The following is a 27,297-nucleotide window of genomic DNA, read 5'->3' as shown; positions in this document are numbered from 1 at the left end:
CAGACAAGCAAACAAGTATCTCCAACACCATGTAAACCCATTACAAGTCAGTAGAAATCAAAATCCCCGCAGAAATGGCACATCTCAGAAACATCGTGAACATTGGATGGTATAATGCTCATTACAGTACAAGCACCAGACTATCCGTATTACATATAAGCCAAGGCACATTTTAACTTTTTATCAACATGCATCAAAGTTCTATTGCTTTCTCTATAATTAAGTGAATATGTTAAACATTCATCTATAATATATATTAAAGGGCCAAGAATCGACGCGCTAGGGGGTTTGGTTACTGCAGCTACTGTAGCAATAGGTCCCACTCATGTGTGCGTATAGATATACCTATACGTATATGGATATGTGTATATGTATATGGATATATACGTATAGATTCACCATAAATTGGATAGCATCTAAAGAACGAGGAAACTATGGCATACGAGCCTTCCTACGTAGAGTAAGTTTGGATAGCTCAGGTTAGAGGCATTATTTTTTGTCACGACTTCGAGAGCATAGAGGTCATCAGTCATCACATATAATACAAGTAGTTTGTGATAGGCTAACTACTATAGTTATAATAGTACAAATCACGACAATAGTTGTGCCAGGTGAAGTAAATACCGTTTTTTGTCTCATCTACCAAAGTCAATGCCGACTGACACATTGCCCAATATCCATCCAGCTCTACTGCCTACTGGCACTAGCTCACCTTGCTTTTCATTGGTTACATGGTTAATTTCGCATAATTAAATTTGACTCCATGTGTAGTCTACGCCTGCGAGAACAGCCCTTACGCGAAAGCTTGGATAGACGGAGCGCGCTTGGATAGACGGAGCAACACGACTTCCCTCCACCTGGGCTGCGGCTTCGGGCCGTGAGACTATTGGCACACGAATGGTAGCATATGGGCCTGCCCGTCCATGGCCGCGGCGGCCCGTGGCAACGCGCTGCCTCTTGACCAGATCATTATTTAGCCGCTCCGTGATGGTTGAGCAACACGCCAGCACGAACATAAAGAAACGCCAGTTCCTGTGACATGCATCTGATACGCAAGTACGTACATAAGTACACGTAAGTACTAGGTTCTGTTATTGTGCACAATCAAGCTACGTGAAAGAGGCACTGCAGGATAGGATTCACATATCAAAACGAAGTGGAACTCCTGGTCCTGGAACCATTACGGCCGAGGATTACCCGTCAAAGGCTGCGGAGTAACGCTCGAGGAATTAGCGCGTCTCCTCCAGCTGGTACCTGACCATCGTACAGATTATTGAAGGAGATGTCAAGGTCAGGCAAAACTAGTTAAATGCTGATCAATGATTGTGTAAAACTCAATGTTCAGGGAGCCGCATACTGTTTGTTATTGCTCACTGGTAGTATATTGATCCAAATTCAGCCCAATCGAACCCTACACCACGGCTCATGTTCCCTGGATGACCTGGAAAAGTTCTTTTGAAATTCCCCTTCCGCATCTCTTACTATTTTTTACAACTTCGATGACGGACAAGTCATCACGTATACTACTAACAATGTGGTTATAATACAAATCAGGATGATAATTGTGCCAGCTGTGGCTTCCTAATACGAAATCATGTGGAGATGCTCTCCCCTCTTCCCCTCTTTGACCATCAAAAAAAAAAAGAAAAGAAAAGAAACTGTGCCAACTGAGGTAAACAATGAGCAACCGTTTCTCAATTTATGTTTAAATTGTTGTCAGCGAGATGCCCGGATCAGACTCACGGTCTTTTAGAGCCATTTTTGTTTTTCACGACTTCGATGAGAGAGAGGTCATCATTATTGATACTTGTAGCATGTGATAATAATTATGCCGGATCGTACTCAGCCTTAGCACATGTTAGAGAGAGACATTATTTATTTTCACGACCTTTGAAGGGCAGAAAGGTCATGGAAGGAGTATAATACCAGCTAGTAGCGTGTGATACGCTAACTACCATAGTTATATAGAAATAAGGACAATAATTGTGGCAGCTGTAGTAGAATATTGACAAATACTTTGTCACGTCTATCGAAGTCGATGTCTGCTCACGCTGATTGTCCATCCAGCTATGCTTAAGCTGTTAAGCATTAGGTGGTGGTGGCAAATTTTATGGTGCAACCATCAATGTGTTGGACTATTTTATTTTTTAGAGACCGCTGGAGTACGTATACTATACCGTAGTACGAACGGCGCAGAAAAATGATTGGCTTTTGGCCCTTCAGCGGTCCGACGGAGAACACCACTCAGCTCCGCCTGTGCTGCGGCTTCAGGCCACGAAACGATTCGTGCTGCTTGACCACATCGTTTTCCCGCCACCTGCTGAAGTGGTGCTCACTGGTGCCAACTGGGCTCGTACGTTATCCCGTGATTCCAAATGGCAAATCCTTCTGTTCCATTGATACCACTAGGGATAGAAACGGATCGAATATGTATGGAATCGAATTCGGATAGTATGATTTACCATATTTTAATCTGAATGCGAATACGGATTCGGGTATCCTCGAATAAGAATACGAATCGGATAGTTCGAATACGAATCGGTTAGTTCGAATACGAATCTGCATTCGGATATCTATTCGATCTTTGAAATTCAAGTCGGAAATTTAAATTTTTTAAAAATTTTGACTGAAATTTGTTCTAATTTGATTGGGCCGGAATTTTAGAAATTTTGTTCAAAATTCATGTTGGAAATTTAAATTTTTGATCAAATTTAACTGAAATTTGATGAAATTTGACTAAAATTTGTTCCAATTTGATTGGGTTGGAATTTCGTTCATATCTGAAATTTCTAAAACTTTAGCAAAATTTGGTTCCCTGGTTGGCGGATACGGATACGAATCGGATATATCTCGAATTCGGATATCCGCATTTGAATCCGAATCTCGGAAACGAATTCGGATATATCCATTTTAGTATCCATTTCAGAAACGAATACGGATACGGATATCCATATTCGTATTTTAACAGATACGGAATCGGATAATTCGGATTTCCTACCATCCATTTCCACCCCTAGATACCACGAAATGACTCAAAACTTCGGCCGTTCCATCTGGAGCAGCAGGCCTGTAGCTCTCGTGGCACGATTTTTTTATATATTTTTTTCTTTAATATTTTGAAGATTACATGTCTGTTTAAAAAAAATAACAAATACAGGCTACCGTCGCCCGTTCATCGAAAGAGAACAAGATCTCGTTTGATGAATGGGTGAGATCTTATGGGCCCTGATAATTTAGTGCATTAAATACCCACAGAAGCAACGTATCGCCCGTTCACTGGGCGAGAACTTCATCTGTGCGACACCGCACGGGCCCACCCAAAAGGTCTTGCATGTTCAGTAGGCGAAATCTTTTGGGTATATATTTCGGCCACGCCGGCCTTGCTTGCCGACGTCAGTGGCCAAATCATTCTAACCGAACCGAGAGGAGAGGGGAGGAGAGAGGAGGAGAGAGGAAATTTTGCGGTGAAGCCCCGTCACAGTAAAAATGTATGTTTTTTCTCTGATTTTTCTACAAATCTGGTAGGATAGATACTAGTGCTATATTTTGACATAGGTTAGAATGTAAATCTAGTTTTAAAATAATGGTTAAATATAATTTAGCAACCAGATCATATTTGTACGTATATTGTAGCAATTAAATGTAGTATTTAGACATATATTATGTATTAGATATAGGATTTAGACATATTTTAGTCATTATTGATGTGCAAGATGTAGGATTTAGAGGTGTTTGATGTAATGACTCGGAATTATTATGTTGCAGTATAAATTACATGTTAGGCTATGTTTGCAATAAATTTTTCATTGTAAATGTAGTTTTATATAGTTATTGCTGTTCTATCATAATAATGTTAGGGTTTTGTCGATGGTTGTCAGGTATGTCAGATATGTGGTAGTTTAGAATTTTTTATGAGGACAGTGAAATAGTATATCGTCCGGAAGGGGTAGTACTATCCGTATTTCAGTCAATGAACAAGGGTATCTTCAAACCTATGCAGAAGAGTGTCAGACACTTGTACGCCTAGTTGATACGGGGTTTCAAAATAGACCTCGAGGTTCAAGAGCTGACCATTAGCATTTTGGGCAACCGAGTGAGAGATGGAGTGTACTGGGAGGTGTACCCGCTCTGGAAAGATGAAGTGTGGAAGAGGTACCTACATGATGTTGTGCACAGAGGTTAGCCTCCTATGTTGCTTATGCAATGGAAGAATAAGGAGACAGTTGGGGAGATACATGGTGAGGGGTACGCGGAGGAGGAGGGTGATGAGGATGTCGATTCGGGTTGTGCACATTCATCGAATTATCCGACTGAACCAACCAGTGAGTCAGACGAGGTGGAACAAATTCCTTCTCTAATTGAATAGATGGAGCGAGATGATATTTAGGCCGATGAATCTTCTAAGCATGACATGTAGGATGATGAGGATAGTGCTTCGATTCCCACTGATTGGAACAATCCCAACTTCAACAACCTTATGGTGAATGAGGGGAATCAAATGGCCTGAGAGTATACGCAGAATGAGGTGACACGGGGTGCTAGGTACCCTACCAGTCAGGCCATGAATGATGCTATGAATCAATGGGTGACATCGCTTCGAAGATAGTTTTATGTTGTCAAGTCAAGCAAGAAGCAATATGATGTCAAGTGCGTCAATGAGGGTTGCGTGTGGCGGATGCACGGCTTCAAGGGGAAGTGGGTTGAGTACTGGGAGGTATTGATTGTGGTCGAACACACCTGCAAGATGGACAAACTTGAGCCCAGCCATATGAACATCAGCTCAGCCTTTGTCGCCAATGTGATGTACACCCAAATTGTGGACAACCTGAACTACGAACTAGGGTCTATAATCATACAAATGGAGGAGGAATACAAGTATACTATCAGCTACAACAAGGCATGGAGGGGGAAGAGAAAGTCAATTGAGATGAGGTTCGAGACCCACGAAGCGTTATATGACAATCTTTCACACTTGCTGCAGACCATTGCTCGAAGGAACCCAGGGACGTATTACAATATTGACAAGTACACATTGTTGTCCAAACCTGGCAAGTATGTCCTGAAGTGATGCTTCTTTGCATTAGGAGCATGTATCAAAACTTTTAAGTATTGTCGGCCTATCCTGTGCATTGACGACACTTGGCTTACCGATAAGTATACGGGACAGATCCTGACTGCTATTGGAGTTGATGGGAACAACCAAGTTCTACCGTTGCCCTTTACATTTGTGGAGAGTGAGAACACCAGCAGTTGGTATTGGTTCCTGTACCATGTGAGGATGATAATTGTTGGTGCTCATCCAAACATATGCCTTATACGTGACCGGTATGCTGGGATGCTCACGACATTCTGGAACTACAAAATGGAATGGTCAATGGCTTTATTGGACCTGTTTGGTTAGATCTGCATAGTAGATGGTGCATGAGGCATTTGGGTGCAAACTTCTTCTGGCAATTCAATAATAAGAACCTCATGAACATGTTCAAGAGGTTGTGCGATCAGAACCAGCAGTGAAAGTTTGATGCTCTTTGAAATACACTGGATGAGTTGACGAAGAAGCAAACACATCAGAGTGAAGGGAGGCCTGGGAGGGGACCGAAGGATGAACTAGTACTTGTTAAGTCCCTAAAAAAAGAAAAGGAAGGTGGCATAACGCGGAGGACTGGGTTATCTACTAGGTCGTTTAGAGAGTGGATCGAGAATGAGCCGAATGAGAAGTGGACTCTACCCTATGACACAAAAGGGGCTAGGTATGGAATTATGACTACAAATTTGGCAGAGGTTTACAACTAGGTGATGAAAGGTGTGAGGGATTATCGCTGGTGGGGATTGTAGAGTTCATACTTCAAGGGACGTGTAAGTATTTCATGAAATTCTATTCAGTGACAAAGGAAGGAGAGGAGACAAATGTAAGAGAGTTATCCAAGAGTGCACCATCTTCGTTGACATGTGTGTTTATACCTGCTAGAAGCTGATGCTACTATAGAAGCCTTTTTCCCATGTAATTTCCGTGTGTGCTGTGATGGGGATGAGGACCCAGAGGTACGTCTCTGACTACTTCAAGAAGGAAGCTCTTTTCGACACCTGGAACCATTAGGTCTATGGTTTCGGAATTTATGGTTCTTCCATGAAGGAACCGGGGCCCAATTGTTTGTTCATCCCAGATCCTGACAAGATAAAGCAGAAGAAGGGATGACGCAAGACTGCGAGGCTCCGTAATGACATGGATAATGTAGAAGCTGGGCATCACATGAAATAGTGCAGCAAATACAACAGAACAGGACACACCTACAAGAAATGCACCGTTGGCCTCCCATGTGTGAACCCCATGGAATTAGGTCCTTCTGGGTCTGGTGCAGATTGGAAACGCCCTCTGTCATCGATCGTTGGCTTCGTCGGCTCATTGAGATCAGTTAATATTGTAATTCGTAGTGTGATGAATATTCATGTGCACAACATTGTACTTTATTGTTTTAGAACTGATACTGTCACTATGTATGAGGTTATAACGCGATAGGTTGTGCTTTGTTCACATATTTGTGTACAATTTTAACAATCTATTATATCATGTTATATGTTGGACATTTATTTGTTCAGTTCCTACAAATAAAGACTAGTCTAGTCTAATTTAGACTAGGTCTACACTGGTTGACACTTCTTACTTTGTGTTTGTTTTGCATATAAAAATGTAAATAACTTGTGAACATACAGGTATGGCACATCTAGAGTTGCTTGACCCTTAGCTCGACGTTAGGCATAGTTCGTACCGCATCGCGGTGCAGGTTGAGGAGCTCCTGGTACTACGATCTCGTATGCCGGATGAGCTCATGAGGATTGACGAGCGCTGGATCCCAAGGTTTGTCCAATTTGAATTTAATGTTTCATACTGATTTTTATTGGTATTCATCGCTAATTATATTAAGTTTGTAGTTTTATGTTGTTAAGCCAAGTAAGAAGGAATATGGTGTCAAGTGCGTCAATAAAGGTTGCGCGTGGCGGATGCACGGCTTCAAGGGGATGTGGGTTAAGTACTAGAAGGTATCAATTGTGGTCGAACACACCTGCATGATGGAGAAACTTGAGCCCAGCCACATGAACACCACCTCAACCTTTGTCGCCAATATGATGTACGCCCAGATTGTGGACAACCTGAACTACAAACTAGCGTCTATAATTAGATAAATTGAGGAGGAATACAAGTATACTATCATCTACAACAAGGCATGGAGGGCGAAGAGGAAGGCAATTGAGATGAGGTTCGAGATCTACGGAGTGTCATATGACAATCTTTCACACTTGTTGCAGAACATTGCTCGAAGGAACCCGGGGACGTATTATGACATTGACTAGTACGCATTGTTGTCCAAACCTGGCAAGTATGCCCTGAAGCGATGCTCCTTCGCATTAGGAGCATGTATCAAAAGCTTTCAAGCATTGTTGGCCTATCCTGTGTATCGACGACACTTTCCTTACCGACATGTACACGGGACAGATCCTGACTGCTATTGGGGTTTATGGGAACAACCAAGTTCTATCGTTGGCCTTTGCATTTGTGGAGAATGAGAATACCAGTAGTTGGAATGTGTGCCTTATACATGACCAGCATGATCGGATGCTCGCAACAATTCTGGAACTACAAAATGGAACAGCTAATGACTTGATTGGACCTGTGTGGCCAGATCTGCAGAGTAGGTGGTGCACGAGATATTTAGGTGCAAACTTTTTCTGCCAATTTAAGAACAAGAACCTCATGAACATGTTCAAGAGGCTGTGCGGTCAGAACCAGCAGCGAAAGTTTGATGCTCTTTGGAACACAGTGGATGAACTGACGAAGAAGCAAACACATAGGCGTGCAAAGGGGCCTAGGAGGGGACTGGAGGTTGAACCAGTACCTCTTGAGTCTCTGCCAATGGACAATGAAGCTGGTATCACGCGGAAGAATATGACATCTACTAGGTCATTTAGCGAGTGGATTGAGAATGAGTCGAAGGAGAAGTGGGCTCTTCTCTACGGCACAAATGGGGCTATGTACGACATTAAGATTACAAATTTAGCAGAGGTTTACAACTGGGTGATGAAATGTGTGTGGGGGTTGCTGCTGGTGGGGAATGTAGAGTTCATACTTCAAGGGACCTGCAAGTATTTTAGGGACCACTATACAATGGTGCACACACTGCTAAATGATGCTCATCTGATTTATGGGATGAAGATGACCAAGTACATGGAAGAGAAGACAGAGAAGGTAAAGATGCACCGGGTGAAAATCATGGGAACTGCACAACACATATACGAAATTCTATGCAGGGACAAAGGAAGGGAGGGGGGCAAACGTGAGAGAGTTATCCAAGAGTGCACCATCTTCGTTGATAGGTGTGTTTGCACTTGCTACAAGCCGATGCTACTATAGAAGCCATGCTCCCATGTGATTACCGCGTGTGCTGTGACGGGGATGAGGACCCGGAGGTACATCTCTGACCACTTAAAAAAGGAAGCTATGTTCGACACCTGGAACTATGTGGTCTATGTTTTTGGGATTTATGGTTCTTTCATGATGGAATCGGATCCCTGATCCCGACAAGATGAAGCAGAAGAAGGGATGGTGCAGGACTACGAGGCTCTATAATGACATGGATGATGCAGAAGCTGGACGTCGCATGAAATGGTGCAGCAAGTGCAACGGAACAGGACACACTTACAAGAAATGCATCGTTGGCCTCCCAAGTGTGAACCCTGTGGAAGCAGGTCCTTCCGGGTCTGGTGCAGATGGGAAACATCCTCGTTGTAGTCGATCATCGGCTTCGTCGGCTTATGTTGTAGTTCATGGTGTGATAGATATTCATGTGCACAACATTGTACTTTACTATTTTATTACTGAGATTGTCACTATGTGCAAGATTGTAACATGATAGGTTGTGATTTGTCCATATATTTGTATACAATTTGAATAATCTATTATGTCATGTTATATGTTGGATGCTTATTTGTTCAGGTCCCACATATAAAGACTAGTCTAGTCCAGTTTAGACCAATATGCATAAGGAGAGAAGACCATCTTGCTGTTGTATTGGTCTTGAACACGGGATATGGCTTGACGTGCTGCATCTCGAATACAGGCAGTGAAGGTTGCTCTTGGGGTCATTGCTGTGTGAATGCCCACAACTCGACGAACGTCCACTCCTTCATCTTCGCTTTGCTCGTAGTCATAGATGGTGACTTCTATCTTCCATTCCACATATCCAGAGTATTGCTTCTTAATTCTCCTGTAGATCGGCTTCTGCATATGTCCAAGTCCAGAAAGTATTCCCCACAACAGGCGAGGAAGGTGTCCAATGTGAAGACTGTCACTCTCGTAGACGTCGGGAACAGGATCCATGTTGCGGAAAGTGGGATCATCAATCTCCTCTTCAGTTGGAACACGTTGAAGAATGGGTGGACGTCCTCCAGTTGACTTGCAAGTGGTGAGCAGCTGGCGAACCATCTATAAAGGAGAAGATATGATATAAGAACTATCCTTAAGGATAGCAAGAGGCAAGTATGAGGGCTAAGAAAAATTCTATGGGTTTAGACGGACTAGAAAAACCTCAGAACGACCATTCTAAGTAGGCTTGTGGTCCTACAGTCAACCTAGCTCTGATACCACCTCTGTCACACCTGGTTTTAACAGACAAAACCAAGTGCGGATTATGTGTATCCAAGAAGTTTAACACATATAAAGACATCACAGGTGAAGTAACAAAAGCAATACTTTAACTTACAACCGTTCAACTAATACATTAAAGACTTCACCCAAACAACTCAAATAACTAAATGACAACATCTAAATGACGGTAGAGATGAAAGAATCGGCGACTAAGCACTCCACAGGCATTGACCGGAAGACACGCTCCTAGAACTCCAGGTCATCATCTTGGTAATCTTCAACGTCTTCCACTGAGCAGCATATGTATTAGGAAAGATAGGAAGGGTGAGCACATGGAGTACTCAGTAAGTGTGGTAAAGTAATGACATGCAAGCTTATAACAAGAATAAGCTAACACAAGGTATGTTTGTGTAAATGCGAGTAAATAAAATAGTAATGTAATTAAAAACATTAAGCAGTTGTTAAGTGTATGTAACCCAAACCATCCAACAACTATCCACCCAAAGGTAACCATCCCTACACTATCACCATCCAGTAACTTCTGTACCAACAAGACCATGAACAAAACCAACTAATCATGTGAGGATCTATGTCTCCCATAACCGTGGGCACGGCTTTATAACAGTTTTACACTCTGGAGAGGTTGTCCAACTTTATCCACAAGTCATGATTTCCATGTTGCCATGTTCATGACACACTTAACACACGTAGTGGTGTGCCGCCAGGAGATCACTACGAAGCATTGTCCATTGATTAGGTCCTAGCACTCCAACGAATGCCAGCCAGGTGTCTAACCAATATGCTAAGCCTTACCCATATCATCCTCATCGTTGGTATGGTAATTCTTGGATTGTCGCTCCACGAACCAGTCCTTATATGTGACACTTGGGCAAAGACTATCAAACAAGGAGATAACCAACCAACAAAACCTAACAATACTGCTTGGAACATATCCACAAGCCCACCACATAAACCACCATTATCAAACCAACTCTTTGTTCAAGTCCTAGGGTTCCATGATACTAAAACAAGTTTATCATCACCATTGCATATATTCACTAAACATGTATATGACACTTTTCAACATCACAAAAGAATGGCTAAGCAATTCTATCCAAGAGACTCATATCAACTACCACTTAGGCTGAATGTAAAGGAAGAACTAGGTAAACCCAAATATAGTTGACTACCCATCAAGTTGATAGACATTGCATATAATTTTGTAAACTAAAACATTTAAAACATAGGTTCAAGATGATCAAGGACACTCGCCTTCTCCTTGCTGCTACTCAATGTACTCTTGCTCCTAGCCTTGATGTTCTTCAAGTTGATTTGGGATGTTGTTGACTAATCGCACAATTATCAGCAAAGCACATAAACAAAATACACTAATAACAGAGCACAAAAGATTAGAACAAAAAGACAAAATCCATCTAGAAAGAAAGACCACTAAAAAACGAATCTAACGGCACAAGAATCGCTGAAAAAGGAGCTATGATGAAAAAGATATGGCAAAAACAATTTTAAGGTTAAATCTGAAAAACAAAATGGCTTATTTTAAATAAAATAGAAAGTTTAGGGCCTTTTGTAAAAATAGAGGGACCTATTTGTAATTTTAGGAAAGTCTAGGGATTAATATGTAAAAAGACATAGGCTTTTAGGTAATTATAGAAAAGTACAAGGGTATAATTGCAAAAGAGCTATTTTCTAGAATTATTTTTTGTACTGGAAAAGAATATTTATGATGTCATGTTGATGTCATAAACAGAAAGGAATTATTTTATAAACTGAAAAGCTGACTCAACACGATGACTGGACTATTTTGCTGATGCGGTAAGGTGGCATGGCGGCCACGTCAGACTTATTTGCTGGCTGGGATCTATGTGGACACATGGCAGTTTCTGATTGGCTAGCGAGCAGGTATTTTGATGATCTAATATAGACCGATGATGATGGATCCGACGGCTGAGATCAAAGGGGACGGCTGGAGAGGGAGTTCACGGCGGCACCGAGGGGAAAGCGGCAGCACACTCACCGGAGGACGGTTGAAACCTCGTCGCCGACGTCGGATCTCGATGACGAGCGGTGGAACATGATGACACACTCACAGGGAAACGGATGGGTGCCTTACAGAGGGCGGCGACGCATGCAAAGAGGGCCAGCGGTGGGAGAGGCGGCGGAGCGGCTCGAATCTTTGTCGACGGCGATGCTCAGGCGGTCAATCGGTGATGGCGAAGGCTCCAACACAATCAACGAAGGCAGACCGTTCTTCCGATGGCTTCGGCTGGGGCGATGGGGCTCTAGAAACGTCGGGTCGGCAAGCTCGACCGAGACGACAATGGCGGCAGTGGCAAAAAGCTATGGATCTCAGCGATTGCGCCGGAACTCGGCGAGATTTGGGACGGGAATAGATTGAGGGGGTCACGGGGATCTTTATAGGCGGCTCAAGAGGGCTTGGGGAGGACTAGGACTCTCTTAGGCGACGGTGGAGATCAACTCGGACGTGGTGGCCGGTCGAGTTCGACTCAGAGATGACGAAGCTAACAGGCGGGCCCCACACATCGGCATCTCGAGCGAAGATGGGAAGCAGCTAAGCGTCTTAGGTGTGGGCGGCACACAGGCAGGCTGGTGAGGGCGCGAGCGCGGCGCGAGAGCTGCTGACGCACGTGGGAATGGGCCGGAATGCAGCACACACGAAGGAAAGGGTGGAAAAGCAGGAGCAGGCCGGCTCGGCTCAGGCTAGGCTAGGCAAGGGAGAGAGAGGAGCGGGCTGGAAAAAAACAGGCTGGCGGGCTGGGCCAGAGGGAGAGAAGAGAGAAGGGAAGGGCGGCCGAGGATGGGTTTTGTTTTTTGTTTTTTTATTTGATTTCAATTCCAAAAGCTATTGAATTTAAACTAAGCACTCAAATTCAAACCTAAAGCCATCAAATAAAAACCAATGAAACAGAAGAGAACCTATGTGCCTAAAAACAACATGAATGCAAAATATACAAATATTTCCTATGTCAAATTAGATCTCCTTTTTATAAAATAGCATTTAACCTATTGAAATTGTTTAAGCTCAAAATAAATTCTAGCAAATTTTATAAATTGGCAAAAAATGAAAATTAGGGTGTTACATCCTGACGGGCTGCAATTGGCGACCAACTCACCCCGTAGGGTTGCTTGTACCGCAATAATTACTATGGTAGATATTTATCTTCTATGTAGGGTTAAAAGTAGTTATCCAGGATAAAACCATGTAATTTGGCCAGGTCCTAGATATTTATACATGGTGATAACTTGTACACCAAGCTACGTACAACCCTATAAATAGAGGGCCTTAGTCATTTGGGGAGGGGCACAGGAGAGATACACACAAACACAAAGACTCATAGTGATACTCATCCTAGACTAATACTACCTCCTATCAATACATTTTCGTTGTCCCTTCCTCTCAAACTTCATCCCCAAGCTTGAGTTTCCTCCTTATAAGAAACTCTTGCCGTACTTGTTAGCGCAAGATGATCTCTTGCGCCAACAACGGGGGAGGAGGAGGACCATCCCTATTGTGGCACAGGTAGGTGCACAACGGATCGATGCATACAGAAGTGTCCTCTAGCTATATTACAGGAGGACTTAGCATATTATCAAACTCCCTCTGTAAGTCAAAGATTTGATCTTGCGGGTGGTGCACGTAATCTTGGATATGCTGCACAAGATGAGGATCGACCCATCTCGTGTACTAGAAGTTGTTGGGGTTGTCATTGGAGGCCTGCATAAGTGTGAAGGTCACAATGTATAATTTCAAAAAATGACACAAATGGTCATGGTGATATAGTTCTCACCCTACCAAGAGGATATCGGAAGAATCGACACCCCTCATGGAAGCTCCCATCATACATCTAAATGATGCAATTGTAGCTATAGGAGCACTTAGGCCACTGCTCATTCGAGTGCTTGTAAATCTTTAGGTGACTTGGATGAATCAGTTGGACCAAACGAACCCTCCCATCTCACCGCTGGCCTTCCTACCCCCTTCTTCCTCGCCCCCTCCCACCCTACCCTCCATCGATCAATGTGGCTTCATTTTCTAGAGACATGAGCCTTTTATAGATGTGTTAAAGCAGCATACATCATTTTACCGCGATGTAATACTTGTGTTACTCACACACATGCAACCGTGATAATAAAACATGTACTCCATTTTAAGACATAAATTTTTCAGACTGTGATAATAACGGTCTTTTTTTGCCACCTCGAAGCAGGTCGTCATGGATTCCTGGACGAACCACCCTATGGGAGTGCCACAATGGCAAGAGTGTCCATTATGTAGATGTGGCGATCAAGCTCAAATGTCGATGTCCTTCGAGGTCCAGACTTTTGGTAAGAGGTTCTTTATGTGTCCGGAGCTTGACAACGATTTCATGGTGCATCTCTCTCTCTCTCTGCCTTCATCCACACCTCATAATTATAATTTTAGTACATCACTTCTAACTCTGGCTTTGTTATCCTAAGCCTTGTCATTTCAAGGAATGGATTGACCTTGTCAGGCCTCCATACTGTGGGGGCTACATAAGAGAAGTTGAAACAAAATGTGAGTATGAGATTAGGATGGAGGAAGCACAGCTGTGACTGGAGGCATAGTACGAGTAGCAACAAGAACGTCAACACTGAGAACAAGAACATAAGCGACAGATCGTGGAACTTCAGAGGTGTGAGGAGGAAAATCATTTCTGATAGGACATTCTAAGGAGGCAAGAGGCCGGACTTCCCAGGCATGAGGAACACCTAAAAAGGTGTGAAGCACTCCTACGCCGGCAAGAAGAGGCTCAGCGCAAAGCAGCACGTCAACAAAGGGGGAGACATCCCTGGTTCACCCAGTAGAAGACTTTTTCCTATCCACATCAATGTAATATTACTGTCAACCTTGTGTTAGCTGCACATATCCAACCGTGATAATAAAATTGATGGCTAATACTGCAACTAGTCACATTACTAAACATGTATTCCATTTTCAGACCAAACATTTTCATAATTTGCATTCTCATTACTTTCCTTATTAGAACTAGCCTTTTCAGATACAGGCTTTTCAGAAGTAGCATTTTCAGCACTAGCCTTTTCAGACGTAGCCTTTTTAGATGTAGGTTTTTTAGAATTAGGCTTTTCAGAGCTAGGCTTTTTAGAAGTAGCATTTTCAGATAATAAGACCACACCTTATTGTAGAATCAATTGTTTTCGAGTGCCGATTTACGTAGACTTAGTTCATGCACAAACACAAATCTCCTACCCACATGTAGAACCAAACTAGTAGCCTCAACCTCCACAACTTGGACAAAAATAGCATTCGATCCATTCCCCCAAAAAATACATGCTGTATACTACGCCTGATGGGGGTAAAAGTGCCTATGTGCTGGTGTGGAGACCTTTGTAGGGTGACGAAGTCCTCCAAGTTCTCCTACACCTATGGAAGGAGGTTCTTCATGTGCTGCAACTACAAGTATGATCCACCTTAGGGAAGCACCAATGTTGGCTCCTATCGCTAGGTAATAACATCAGGCCAAACTACTCCAGAAACAATTAAGATTTACCACTTAATATTTTGTTCTTCATTGTAGTTGCCGCCACCACTATATGACTTCTTACAGTGGCTGGATATTAAGCAATCCGACGTGGATGTGTCCCTCCTTCACAATGCATCGTGCTGCTTAGAGACGTTTCCATGAGATGGAAACCGATGAGAGGAGGGAGGCTACGCGCAAGCGTATCCAGGAACAGTAGTAGAAGATGAGGGAGGAAGGTAACTGCATGATGGCGGAGGCATGTGAGCTAGGATCGGAAGCAGCGAGGAAGGGAAAGTCCCATGTTACACTCAGTAGATCAGATGTTGTAATATTGTTGTTTACATTCCCTAAGGCATGTTAGGTTTAGACGCGGTACTGGTTTAGGTTATAATGATCGTGTACTGTACATGTAACGCCCGTGTATATCATAGTTCCCATTAAAATCACTGTGCTCAACTTTTCGTTTCTGTCAAATCCGGGTATCCAAAATGTCACGCAAACATCTAATGGCACTGGACGATTCGACAAAAAAATTGTGCCGTACATACGCTATTCTGCTGCAAATTAAATTAATTTGGTCAAAGCAACGTGTTTCCCATTGACCGAGTGAGACAAAAATGCCGCCCGATGAACAGGTGAGAGAAAGGTGTTGCCCGTTCATAGGGCAACAGCTTTATCTCACCTGGTATACAGGCGACACGTTGCTTTCTCCGGTTTTTTAATGCCCTGACTACCGGGCCCCATAAGGTCTCACCCGTTCATCAGGGGAGATCTTGATCTCGCCTGATGAATGGGTGATGGTAACATCCTCCTTCAATTTCTTAAAACGGATGTGTAATATATATATATATATATTCTGTGGGCAGAAGTATTGGCCCAGTAGGTCCAACCCGACCAAGCCAATTTTCCTGGGCCCGGTGTGGTGAGGAGGCCTTGGAATGAGGTAGCTAGAGAGTTTCAGACAGGCGAGTTTTTTTATATTTTTATATTTTTTTGAGTTAAAATTTAAATAAATAGATTCTCGATGAAGATAATTGCAAAACTAGGCGCCTCAGCCCTCTGAGAGGGCGGTTACGGTTCCTAACCGCCCCCTCAGAGGGCGGCAAGAGGGGCCTGAGGGGGCGGTTAGGCCCTAGCCGCCCTCTCAGGTGGCGGTTAGGGGCATTTTTCCTCTAAAAATATTTTTTTCCCTTTTATCCTCTAAAAATGTATTATTTTTGTAATTAAAGAAATAAAAAGGAAGGGGTGTAAGGAAATTAAGAAATTAAATTTGGAGTAGGTTATGTAATAACGGGAGAAAAAAATCAGTAATTAGTAGTTGCAGCATTTTACGTGGGTATGGGGTGAGAACGAGGACAAACATAGTATTAAACACAGGGTGAAAATATTACAATACACTGTAACCGCGACGACACGATGAGGAAACAAAGGTGGCATGTACGGTTCGCACTAAGACCTACTTATTAGTGCGCCGATCCTAATCATAACATGCCTTAGGGAGGGAAAGTATGTCGGGTTACATTAGGCACTCTCTACTGCGTGCATCTAGGATACTTTCCCTTTCGGAGGGCATCGGGACCTGCCGCCTTAGCACGACGGGCTCTCTCCCGCTTCCTTTCCCTCTCAGCCTCTCGAGCCTAAGCCACGGTACGGTCATGCACCGCCTTCCTCACGCGCCCTTCTTCCTCCCGCTTGAGGTGAAGTTCCTCTTGCTGTTGCTCGTACTCCCGACGTGCGTACGCTTCCCTTCTCCACCTCATGTTCATGTCGACCCACAGCTTCTGTGAGTCATTTTGCTCATTGTCGAACTATTGAATAAAATCACAGAGCGGTGGAGGGGACTGAACAAATGGAACAAGATGAGCGGTTAGTAAAAGAGGGTGCGTAATCGAAAGAGATGAGGCGGATATCTGTTACCGTACCGGTCGATAACTAGTTATTGCATGGCGAGGCTTGTCATACTCGTAGTTGGCACACATGAATAAGCGCAGCCCATAGATGTATGAGATGTCCTGCGACTCGCGGATCTTACAAAGGTCACCACATAAGCACATTGGTGGTTCGAGATCTTCAGGCATAGTAGTCCCCCAATGTTTCTTTGGTGGGCTCGATGGAGCTGATGACACTACCTAATTTCACCCTCACCATAATATATCTGAAAAATTAATTTATCTATCATCTCTGGAAACACCCGCAAATATAACCCATGTTAAGACAACAAACTATATTTCTGATTATCGGATAAAATAATTTTTAAATGCTACCTTAGGTTCGCAAATTATCATCTACTGTTGCCTCCTACGTCCGTAGGTACAAATAATATACTAAAAATAATATAGTACAAATAACATACTGAAAATAATATACTAAAAATAATATACTACAGATAACATACTAAAAATAATATACTAAAAATAATATTCTATATTGAATTGCTATCGTACCATTTTCTAAATAAATTTGACAATTTTCTAAACCCTAGGTCATAAATGTCTAAAACCTATGTCATACACTACTACTGCACTAATTAACAACAATAAAAAAGAAAAAAAGATTTACCCAAAAATTTTCTTTAAATCCGTGGCCCAAATGCAGCATGGCTTCGCCGACCTCTCTTCCTCCCCTCTCCTCTCCTCTCTTCTCCTCTCTCTTCTCAACTTTTTCTTTTTTCCGATTTTTATGGTTTTTTGCCCAATTTTTAGCCTTTTTATAGCAGCAGGGCACGGGCAGGCGGTGCGGCGCAGCGGGCAGGGAGGAGACTTTACCGCCCCCTAAAAGGGCGGTAAGGAGCTCTACCCGCCCCCTCAGGGGGCGGTAAGCCTCTGGGCTGGGCGGGAAGGCCCCACCCGCTCTCTTAGGGGACGGTTAGGACCTGTAACCACCCTCTCAGGGGGCTGCAGCCCCCTGAGAGGGCTGTAGACGTCTAGTTTTACAAATATCTTCACCGGGAATCTATTTATTTAAATTTTAACTAAAACAATATAAAAATAAAAAAAAACTCCAGACAGGCAGGCTAGTTTTTTTCATTGGAAGTAGTAGCGGGTTTGGGCCGTGTCGACCTTGTTTTATGCGTCTGTGGCTATGTCCCAATTTGGCCGCGCAGCCAATCGTCCTACAGCTCTTGAAATCCAAGTTTTGGCGCCACGAGAATATATATATATATATATATATATATATATATATATATATATATATATATATATATATATATGTATGTATGTATTTTCAAGATTACATATCCGTTTGGAAAAATACAGATATAGGCTATCGTCGCTCGTTCATTGGGCGAAAATAAGATCTCGTCAGATAAACAGACGAGACCTTAAGGCCCCAATAAATAACCAGCGTAACAACGTCTCGTTTGTTCATTATGCGAGAACTTGATCTCACCTTCTGAACGGGTGATAACTTCATCTCGCCTATTCAGTAGGTGAGATCTTTATTTCGCCCATTCACCGGGCGACACATTCCAATTAATTCCTGGATTTTTTTAATATTGTTATTTTATTCGTAAATTTGAAAAGTAATACGGAAATAATGAAGATTACAAAAATAATACATATTCGCGTTCCGGTCCTGCGTGCTCTGGGTTTTCATGTCCTCGGGCCGCGAGAAAGGGGTTTCCGTCTTGGTGGCCAGAAATATTTTTGTTCGAGTCCGGATCACGCGAAAATATGTTTTCGCATCCTCACAGCTCGAAAAAAGTTTTCTGCATCCCCAGAGCACGAAAACATTCATTTCAAGTCCTGAGAACGCGAAAATACGATTTTCCTTCGCATTCTGTAAATTAACTTATTTGTTGTACGGAAAATTGGAAAATGTTGCATTTTTATTTTGTGGTTCAACTTATTTCTTATACGGAATGGAAAGTTGGAAAAAAAAATGTAGCATCACTTGTCCGACAATGGGACATAGCTGATAAATATTACATATACTGATAAAAATTACATAGGAGTTGAATATCTAGATCATCTCAAGATGGTAGGGGAAATTGGTAGTGCAAATTAGCCAGAGAAGGGTAAGATGGTTGTTATCTCTGAGGTGGTGATGAGAAGTTGTAAGAATGGGTACAAGCAAATCCCTCTTCATCTTTAGGATCATCAGTGTCCTCCCGAGATGGAGGCCTCGGAGGGAGGGGTCATTGTGATATAAAATCGTTGTCGTCGTCGTTATCTTGAGCTATTATGGTAGGAGCACGTCCTATTTTCTTGTTGATTGTACACTATCTTTATCGTCTTCTACGTGAACCAGGAATCACACCCTCGCCGAAGAGCATACACATCACCAAGAAGTTTGGGATGTCTTTATTGATCAACTCCTCATCTTCTAGGAATGCCTAATGCAAAAGAGGGGCATTCAAATCACTAGAAGATAACCCAGTTGAAGCCCAGGTCTTCGTGTAGGCATCGCACAGGTCGTGGTACATCGCAGTGAACTCAACTGAAGCCTAGCTATACTGCGGGACCTCCCTCGGGTCGGTGTTGGCAACCTCTCTGGCATAGTGGATCATGCTCCTCGAGACCGTGCTGCTGTGGGTCTTGGTGAATATGACCCACCCGAACAACCACAGAAGGTACGCCTCCAGGTGGTGGGAGACATCCTCGTCACCTGCCAGTGGGTGGATGTTGTCCGCCTGTAAAAAAGGAAGTAGTACAAATATCTTCATCTGTTACGGATGTAAAGGAGATGAGAAAAAAGCACAAGGAATATGTATCACGAACTACAACTAACTGAATGAGAAATGACTTTGTTGGGCCGTGCTTCTCGGTCCATGAAAATGCCCTGAATAGGGCTACGTCGTCCCTCCTCTCAACGATAAAGAAGTAGGCCAAAATCTCGTCACGCCAGCCCATGACCACGTCCCTAGCCCCAACAGCAGTACCCGTGCAAGGCAGGCCCAAGAGAAGTGAGACGTCCTCGAGAATTAGCGCCATCTCGCCACACGAGAGGTGGAATGTATGCGTCTTGGGACGCCACCTGTCGACAAGGGCAGCGAGGAGGGCCCTGTCGTAGCTGAACTACGTCGTTGCCTCTAAGGCCCCACCACCGCCTCCACCTCCACCAACCGACACAACAGAAGTATGCCAACAGCATGCAACCTACAAACTTAATATAATTAGTGATGAATACCGGTAAAAATCAGTATGAAACGTTAAATTCAAATTGAAAAAACCTTGGGATCCAGCGCTCGTCAATCCACATGAGCTCATTCGGCACACGAGGTCGTAGTACCGGGAGCTCCTTAACCTGCACCGCGATGCGGTATGAATGCTGCCTAACGTTGAGCTAAGGGTCAAGCAACTCTAGCTGCGCCATACCTGCATGTTCACAAGTTATTTATGTTTTTATATGCAAAACAAACACATAGTAAGAAGTGTCAAGCAGTGTAGACCTAGTCTAAATTGGACTAGACTAGTCTTTATTTGTAGGAACTGAACAAATAAATGTCCAACATATAATATGACATAATAGATTATTCAAATTGTACACAAATATGTGAACAAAACACAACCTGTCGCGTTATAACCTCATACATAGTGATAGTATCAGTTCTAAAACAATAAAGTACAATGTTGTGCACATGAATATTCATCACACTACGAATTACAATATTAATTGATCTCAATGAGCCGACGAAGCCGACGATTGACGACAGAGGACGTTTCCAATCTACACCAGACCCGGAAGGACCTAATTCCATGGGCTTCACACTTGAGAGGCCAACGGTGCATTTCTTGTAGGTGTGTCCTATTCCATTGTACTTGCTGCACTATTTCACGTGATGCCCCGCTTCTGCATCATCCATGTCATTACGGAGCCTCGCAGTCTTGCGTCGTCCCTTCTTCTGCTTCATCTTATCGGGATCTAGGATGAACAAACAATTGAGCCCCGGTTCCTTCATGGAAGAACCATAAATCCCGAAACCATAGACCTCATGGTTTCAGGTGTCGAATAGAGCTTCCTTCTTGAAGTAGTCAGAGACGTACCTCTGGGTCCTCATTCCCGTCACAGCACACACGGAAATCACATGGGAACATGGCTTCTATAGTAGCATCAGCTTGTAGCAGGGACAAATGCACCTGTCAACGAAGATGGTGCACTCTTGGATAACTCTCTTACGTTTGCCCCCTCTCCTTTCTTTTGTCCCTGCATAAAATTTCGTATTTGTGCTATGTAGTTCACATGATCTTCACTCGGTGCATCTTTGCCTTCTCTGTCTTCTATTCCATGTACTTGGTCATCTTCGTCCCATAAATCAGACGAGCATAATTTAACGTTGTGTGCTCCATTGCATAGTGGTCCCTGAAATACTTGCAGGTCCCTTGAAGTATGAACTCTACAATCCCCACCAGCGATAATCCCCTCACACCTTTCATCACCCAGTTGTAAACCTCTGCCAAATTTGTAGTCATAATTCCATAGCTAGCCCCTTTGTGTCATAGAGTAGAGTCCACTTCTCATTCGGCTCATTCTCGATTCACTTTCTAAACGACCTAGGAGATAACCCAGTCCTCCGCGTTATGCCACCTTCCTTTTCTTTTTTTAGGGACTTAACAAGTACTAGTTCATCCTTCGGTCCCCTCCCAGGCCTCCCTTCACTCTGATGTGTTTGCTTCTTCGTCAACTCATCCAGTGTATTCCAAAGAGCATCAAACTTTCACTGCTGGTTCTGATCGCACAACCTCTTGAACATGTTCATGAGGTTCTTATTATTGAATTGCCAGAAGAAGTTTGCACCCAAATGCCTCATGCACCATCTACTATGCAGATCTAACCAAACAGGTCCAATAAAGCCATTGACCATTCCATTTTGTAGTTCCAGAATGTCGTGAGCATCCCAGCATACCGGTCACGTATAAGGCATATGTTTGGATGAGCACCAACAATTATCATCCTCACATGGTACAGGAACCAATACCAACTGCTGGTGTTCTCACTCTCCACAAATGTAAAGGGCAACGGTAGAACTTGGTTGTTCCCATCAACTCCAATAGCAGTCAGGATCTGTCCCGTATACTTATCGGTAAGCCAAGTGTCGTCAATGCACAGGATAGGCCGACAATACTTAAAAGTTTTGATACATGCTCCTAATGCAAAGAAGCATCACTTCAGGACATACTTGCCAGGTTTGGACAACAATGTGTACTTGTCAATATTGTAATACGTCCCTGGGTTCCTTCGAGCAATGGTCTGCAGCAAGTGTGAAAGATTGTCATATAACGCTTCGTGGGTCTCGAACCTCATCTCAATTGACTTTCTCTTCCCCCTCCATGCCTTGTTGTAGCTGATAGTATACTTGTATTCCTCCTCCATTTGTATGATTATAGACCCTAGTTCGTAGTTCAGGTTGTCCACAATTTGGGTGTACATCACATTGGCGACAAAGGCTGAGCTGATGTTCATATGGCTGGGCTCAAGTTTGTCCATCTTGCAGGTGTGTTCGACCACAATCAATACCTCCCAGTACTCAACCCACTTCCCCTTGAAGCCGTGCATCCGCCACACGCAACCCTCATTGACGCACTTGACATCATATTGCTTCTTGCTTGACTTGACAACATAAAACTATCTTCGAAGCGATGTCGCCCATTGATTCATAGCATCATTCATGGCCTGACTGGTAGGGTACCTAGCACCCCGTGTCACCTCATTCTGCGTATACTCTCAGGCCATTTGATTCCCCTCATTCACCATAAGGTTGTTGAAGTTGGGATTGTTCCAATCAGTGGGAATCGAAGCACTATCCTCATCATCCTACATGTCATGCTTAGAAGATTCATCGGCCTAAATATCATCTCGCTCCATCTGTTCAATTAGAGAAGGAATTTGTTCCACCTCGTCTGACTCACTGGTTGGTTCAGTTGGATAATTCGATGAATGTGCACAACCCGAATCGACATCCTCATCACCCTCCTCCTCCGCGTACCCCTCACCATGTATCTCCCCAACTGTCTCCTTATTCTTCCATTGCATAAGCAACATAGGAGGCTAACCTCTGTGCACAACATCATGTAGGTACCTCTTCCACACTTCATCTTTCCAGAGCGGGTACACCTCCCAGTACACTCCATCTCTCACTCGGTTGCCCACAATGCTAATGGTCAGCTCTTGAACCTCGAGGTCTATTTTGAAACCCCGTATCAACTAGGCGTACAAGTGTCTGACACTCTTGTGCATAGGTTTGAAGATACCCTTGTTCATTGACTGAAATACGGATAGTACTACCCCTTCCGGACGATATACTATTTCACTATCCTCATAAAAAATTCTAAACTACCACATATCTGACATACCTGACAACCATCGACAAAACCCTAACATTATTATGATAGAACAGAAATAACTATATAAAACTACATTTACAATAAAAAATTTATTGCAAACATAGCCTAACATGTAATCTATACTGCAACAAAATAATTCCGAGTCATTACATCAAACACCTCTAAATCCTACATCTTGCACATCAATAATGACTAAAATATGTCTAAATCCTATATCTAATACATAATATATGTCTAAATACTACATTTAATTGCTACAATATACGTACAAACATGATCTGGTTGCTAAATTATATTTAACCATGATTTTAAAACTAGATTTACATTCTAACCTATGTCAAAATATAGCACTAGTATCTATCCTACCAGATTTGTAGAAAAATCAGAGAAAAAACATACATTTTTACTGTGACGGGGCTTCACCGCAAAATTTCCTCTCTCCTCCTCTCTCCTCCCCTCTCCTCTCGGTTCGGTTAGAATGATTTGGCCACTGACGTCGGCAAGGCCGGCGTGGCCGAAATATATACCCAAAAGATTTCGCCTACTGAACATGCAAGACCTTTTGGGTGGGCCCGTGCGGTGTCGCACAGATGAAGTTCTCGCCCAGTGAACGGGCGATACGTTGCTTCTGTGGGTATTTAATGCACTAAATTATCAGGGCCCATAAGATCTCACCCATTCATCAAACGAGATCTTGTTCTCTTTCGATGAACGGGCGACGGTAGCCTGTATTTGTTATTTTTTTTAAACAGACATGTAATCTTCAAAATATTAAAGAAAAAAATATATAAAAAAATCGTGCCACGAGAGCTACAGGCCTGCTGCTCCAGATGGAACGGCCGAAGTTTTGAGTCATTTCGTGGTATCTAGGGGTGGAAATGGATGGTAGGAAATCCGAATTATCCGATTCCGTATCTGTTAAAATACGAATATGGATATCCGTATCCGTATTCGTTTCTGAAATGGATACTAAAATGGATATATCCGAATTCGTTTCCGAGATTCGGATTCAAATGTGGATATCCGAATTCGAGATATATCCGATTCGTATCCGTATCCGCCAACCAGGGAACCAAATTTTGCTAAAGTTTTAGAAATTTCAGATATGAACGAAATTCCAACCCAATCAAATTGGAACAAATTTTAGTCAAATTTCATCAAATTTCAGTTAAATTTGATCAAAAATTTAAATTTCCAACATGAATTTTGAACAAAATTTCTAAAATTCCGGCCCAATCAAATTAGAACAAATTTCAGTCAAAAATTTTAAAAAATTTAAATTTCCGACTTGAATTTCAAAGATCGAATAGATATCCGAATGCAGATTCGTATTCGAACTATCCGATTCGTATTCTTATTCGAGGATACCCGAATCCGTATTCGCATTCAGATTAAAATATGGTAAATCATACTATCCGAATTCGATTCCATACATATTCGATCCGTTTCTATCCCTAGTGGTATCAATGGAACAGAAGGATTTGCCATTTGGAATCACGGGATAACGTACGAGCCCAGTTGGCACCAGTGAGCACCACTTCAGCAGGTGGCGGGAAAACGATGTGGTCAAGCAGCACGAATCGTTTCGTGGCCTGAAGCCGCAGCACAGGCGGAGCTGAGTGGTGTTCTCCGTCGGACCGCTGAAGGGCCAAAAGCCAATCATTTTTCTGCGCCGTTCGTACTACGGTATAGTATACGTACTCCAGCGGTCTCTAAAAAATAAAATAGTCCAACACATTGATGGTTGCACCATAAAATTTGCCACCACCACCTAATGCTTAACAGCTTAAGCATAGCTGGATGGACAATCAGCGTGAGCAGACATCGACTTCGATAGACGTGACAAAGTATTTGTCAATATTCTACTACAGCTGCCACAATTATTGTCCTTATTTCTATATAACTATGGTAGTTAGCGTATCACACGCTACTAGCTGGTATTATACTCCTTCCATGACCTTTCTGCCCTTCAAAGGTCGTGAAAATAAATAATGTCTCTCTCTAACATGTGCTAAGGCTGAGTACGATCCGGCATAATTATTATCACATGCTACAAGTATCAATAATGATGACCTCTCTCTCATCGAAGTCGTGAAAAACAAAAATGGCTCTAAAAGACCGTGAGTCTGATCCGGGCATCTCGCTGACAACAATTTAAACATAAATTGAGAAACGGTTGCTCATTGTTTACCTCAGTTGGCACAGTTTCTTTTCTTTTCTTTTTTTTTTTGATGGTCAAAGAGGGGAAGAGGGGAGAGCATCTCCACATGATTTCGTATTAGGAAGCCACAGCTGGCACAATTATCATCCTGATTTGTATTATAACCACATTGTTAGTAGTATACGTGATGACTTGTCCGTCATCGAAGTTGTAAAAAATAGTAAGAGATGCGGAAGGGGAATTTCAAAAGAACTTTTCCAGGTCATCCAGGGAACATGAGCCGTGGTGTAGGGTTCGATTGGGCTGAATTTGGATCAATATACTACCAGTGAGCAATAACAAACAGTATGCGGCTCCCTGAACATTGAGTTTTACACAATCATTGATCAGCATTTAACTAGTTTTGCCTGACCTTGACATCTCCTTCAATAATCTGTACGATGGTCAGGTACCAGCTGGAGGAGACGCGCTAATTCCTCGAGCGTTACTCCGCAGCCTTTGACGGGTAATCCTCGGCCGTAATGGTTCCAGGACCAGGAGTTCCACTTCGTTTTGATATGTGAATCCTATCCTGCAGTGCCTCTTTCACGTAGCTTGATTGTGCACAATAACAGAACCTAGTACTTACGTGTACTTATGTACGTACTTGCGTATCAGATGCATGTCACAGGAACTGGCGTTTCTTTATGTTCGTGCTGGCGTGTTGCTCAACCATCACGGAGCGGCTAAATAATGATCTGGTCAAGAGGCAGCGCGTTGCCACGGGCCGCCGCGGCCATGGACGGGCAGGCCCATATGCTACCATTCGTGTGCCAATAGTCTCACGGCCCGAAGCCGCAGCCCAGGTGGAGGGAAGTCGTGTTGCTCCGTCTATCCAAGCGCGCTCCGTCTATCCAAGCTTTCGCGTAAGGGCTGTTCTCGCAGGCGTAGACTACACATGGAGTCAAATTTAATTATGCGAAATTAACCATGTAACCAATGAAAAGCAAGGTGAGCTAGTGCCAGTAGGCAGTAGAGCTGGATGGATATTGGGCAATGTGTCAGTCGGCATTGACTTTGGTAGATGAGACAAAAAACGGTATTTACTTCACCTGGCACAACTATTGTCGTGATTTGTACTATTATAACTATAGTAGTTAGCCTATCACAAACTACTTGTATTATATGTGATGACTGATGACCTCTATGCTCTCGAAGTCGTGACAAAAAATAATGCCTCTAACCTGAGCTATCCAAACTTACTCTACGTAGGAAGGCTCGTATGCCATAGTTTCCTCGTTCTTTAGATGCTATCCAATTTATGGTGAATCTATACGTATATATCCATATACATATACACATATCCATATACGTATAGGTATATCTATACGCACACATGAGTGGGACCTATTGCTACAGTAGCTGCAGTAACCAAACCCCCTAGCGCGTCGATTCTTGGCCCTTTAATATATATTATAGATGAATGTTTAACATATTCACTTAATTATAGAGAAAGCAATAGAACTTTGATGCATGTTGATAAAAAGTTAAAATGTGCCTTGGCTTATATGTAATACGGATAGTCTGGTGCTTGTACTGTAATGAGCATTATACCATCCAATGTTCACGATGTTTCTGAGATGTGCCATTTCTGCGGGGATTTTGATTTCTACTGACTTGTAATGGGTT

Source organism: Phragmites australis, chromosome 12, assembly GCF_958298935.1.
Source record: "Phragmites australis chromosome 12, lpPhrAust1.1, whole genome shotgun sequence".
Lineage (NCBI taxonomy): Eukaryota > Viridiplantae > Streptophyta > Magnoliopsida > Poales > Poaceae > Phragmites > Phragmites australis.
The sequence above is the reverse complement of the archived record's forward strand: the minus strand, read 5'-3'. Positions refer to the sequence as shown.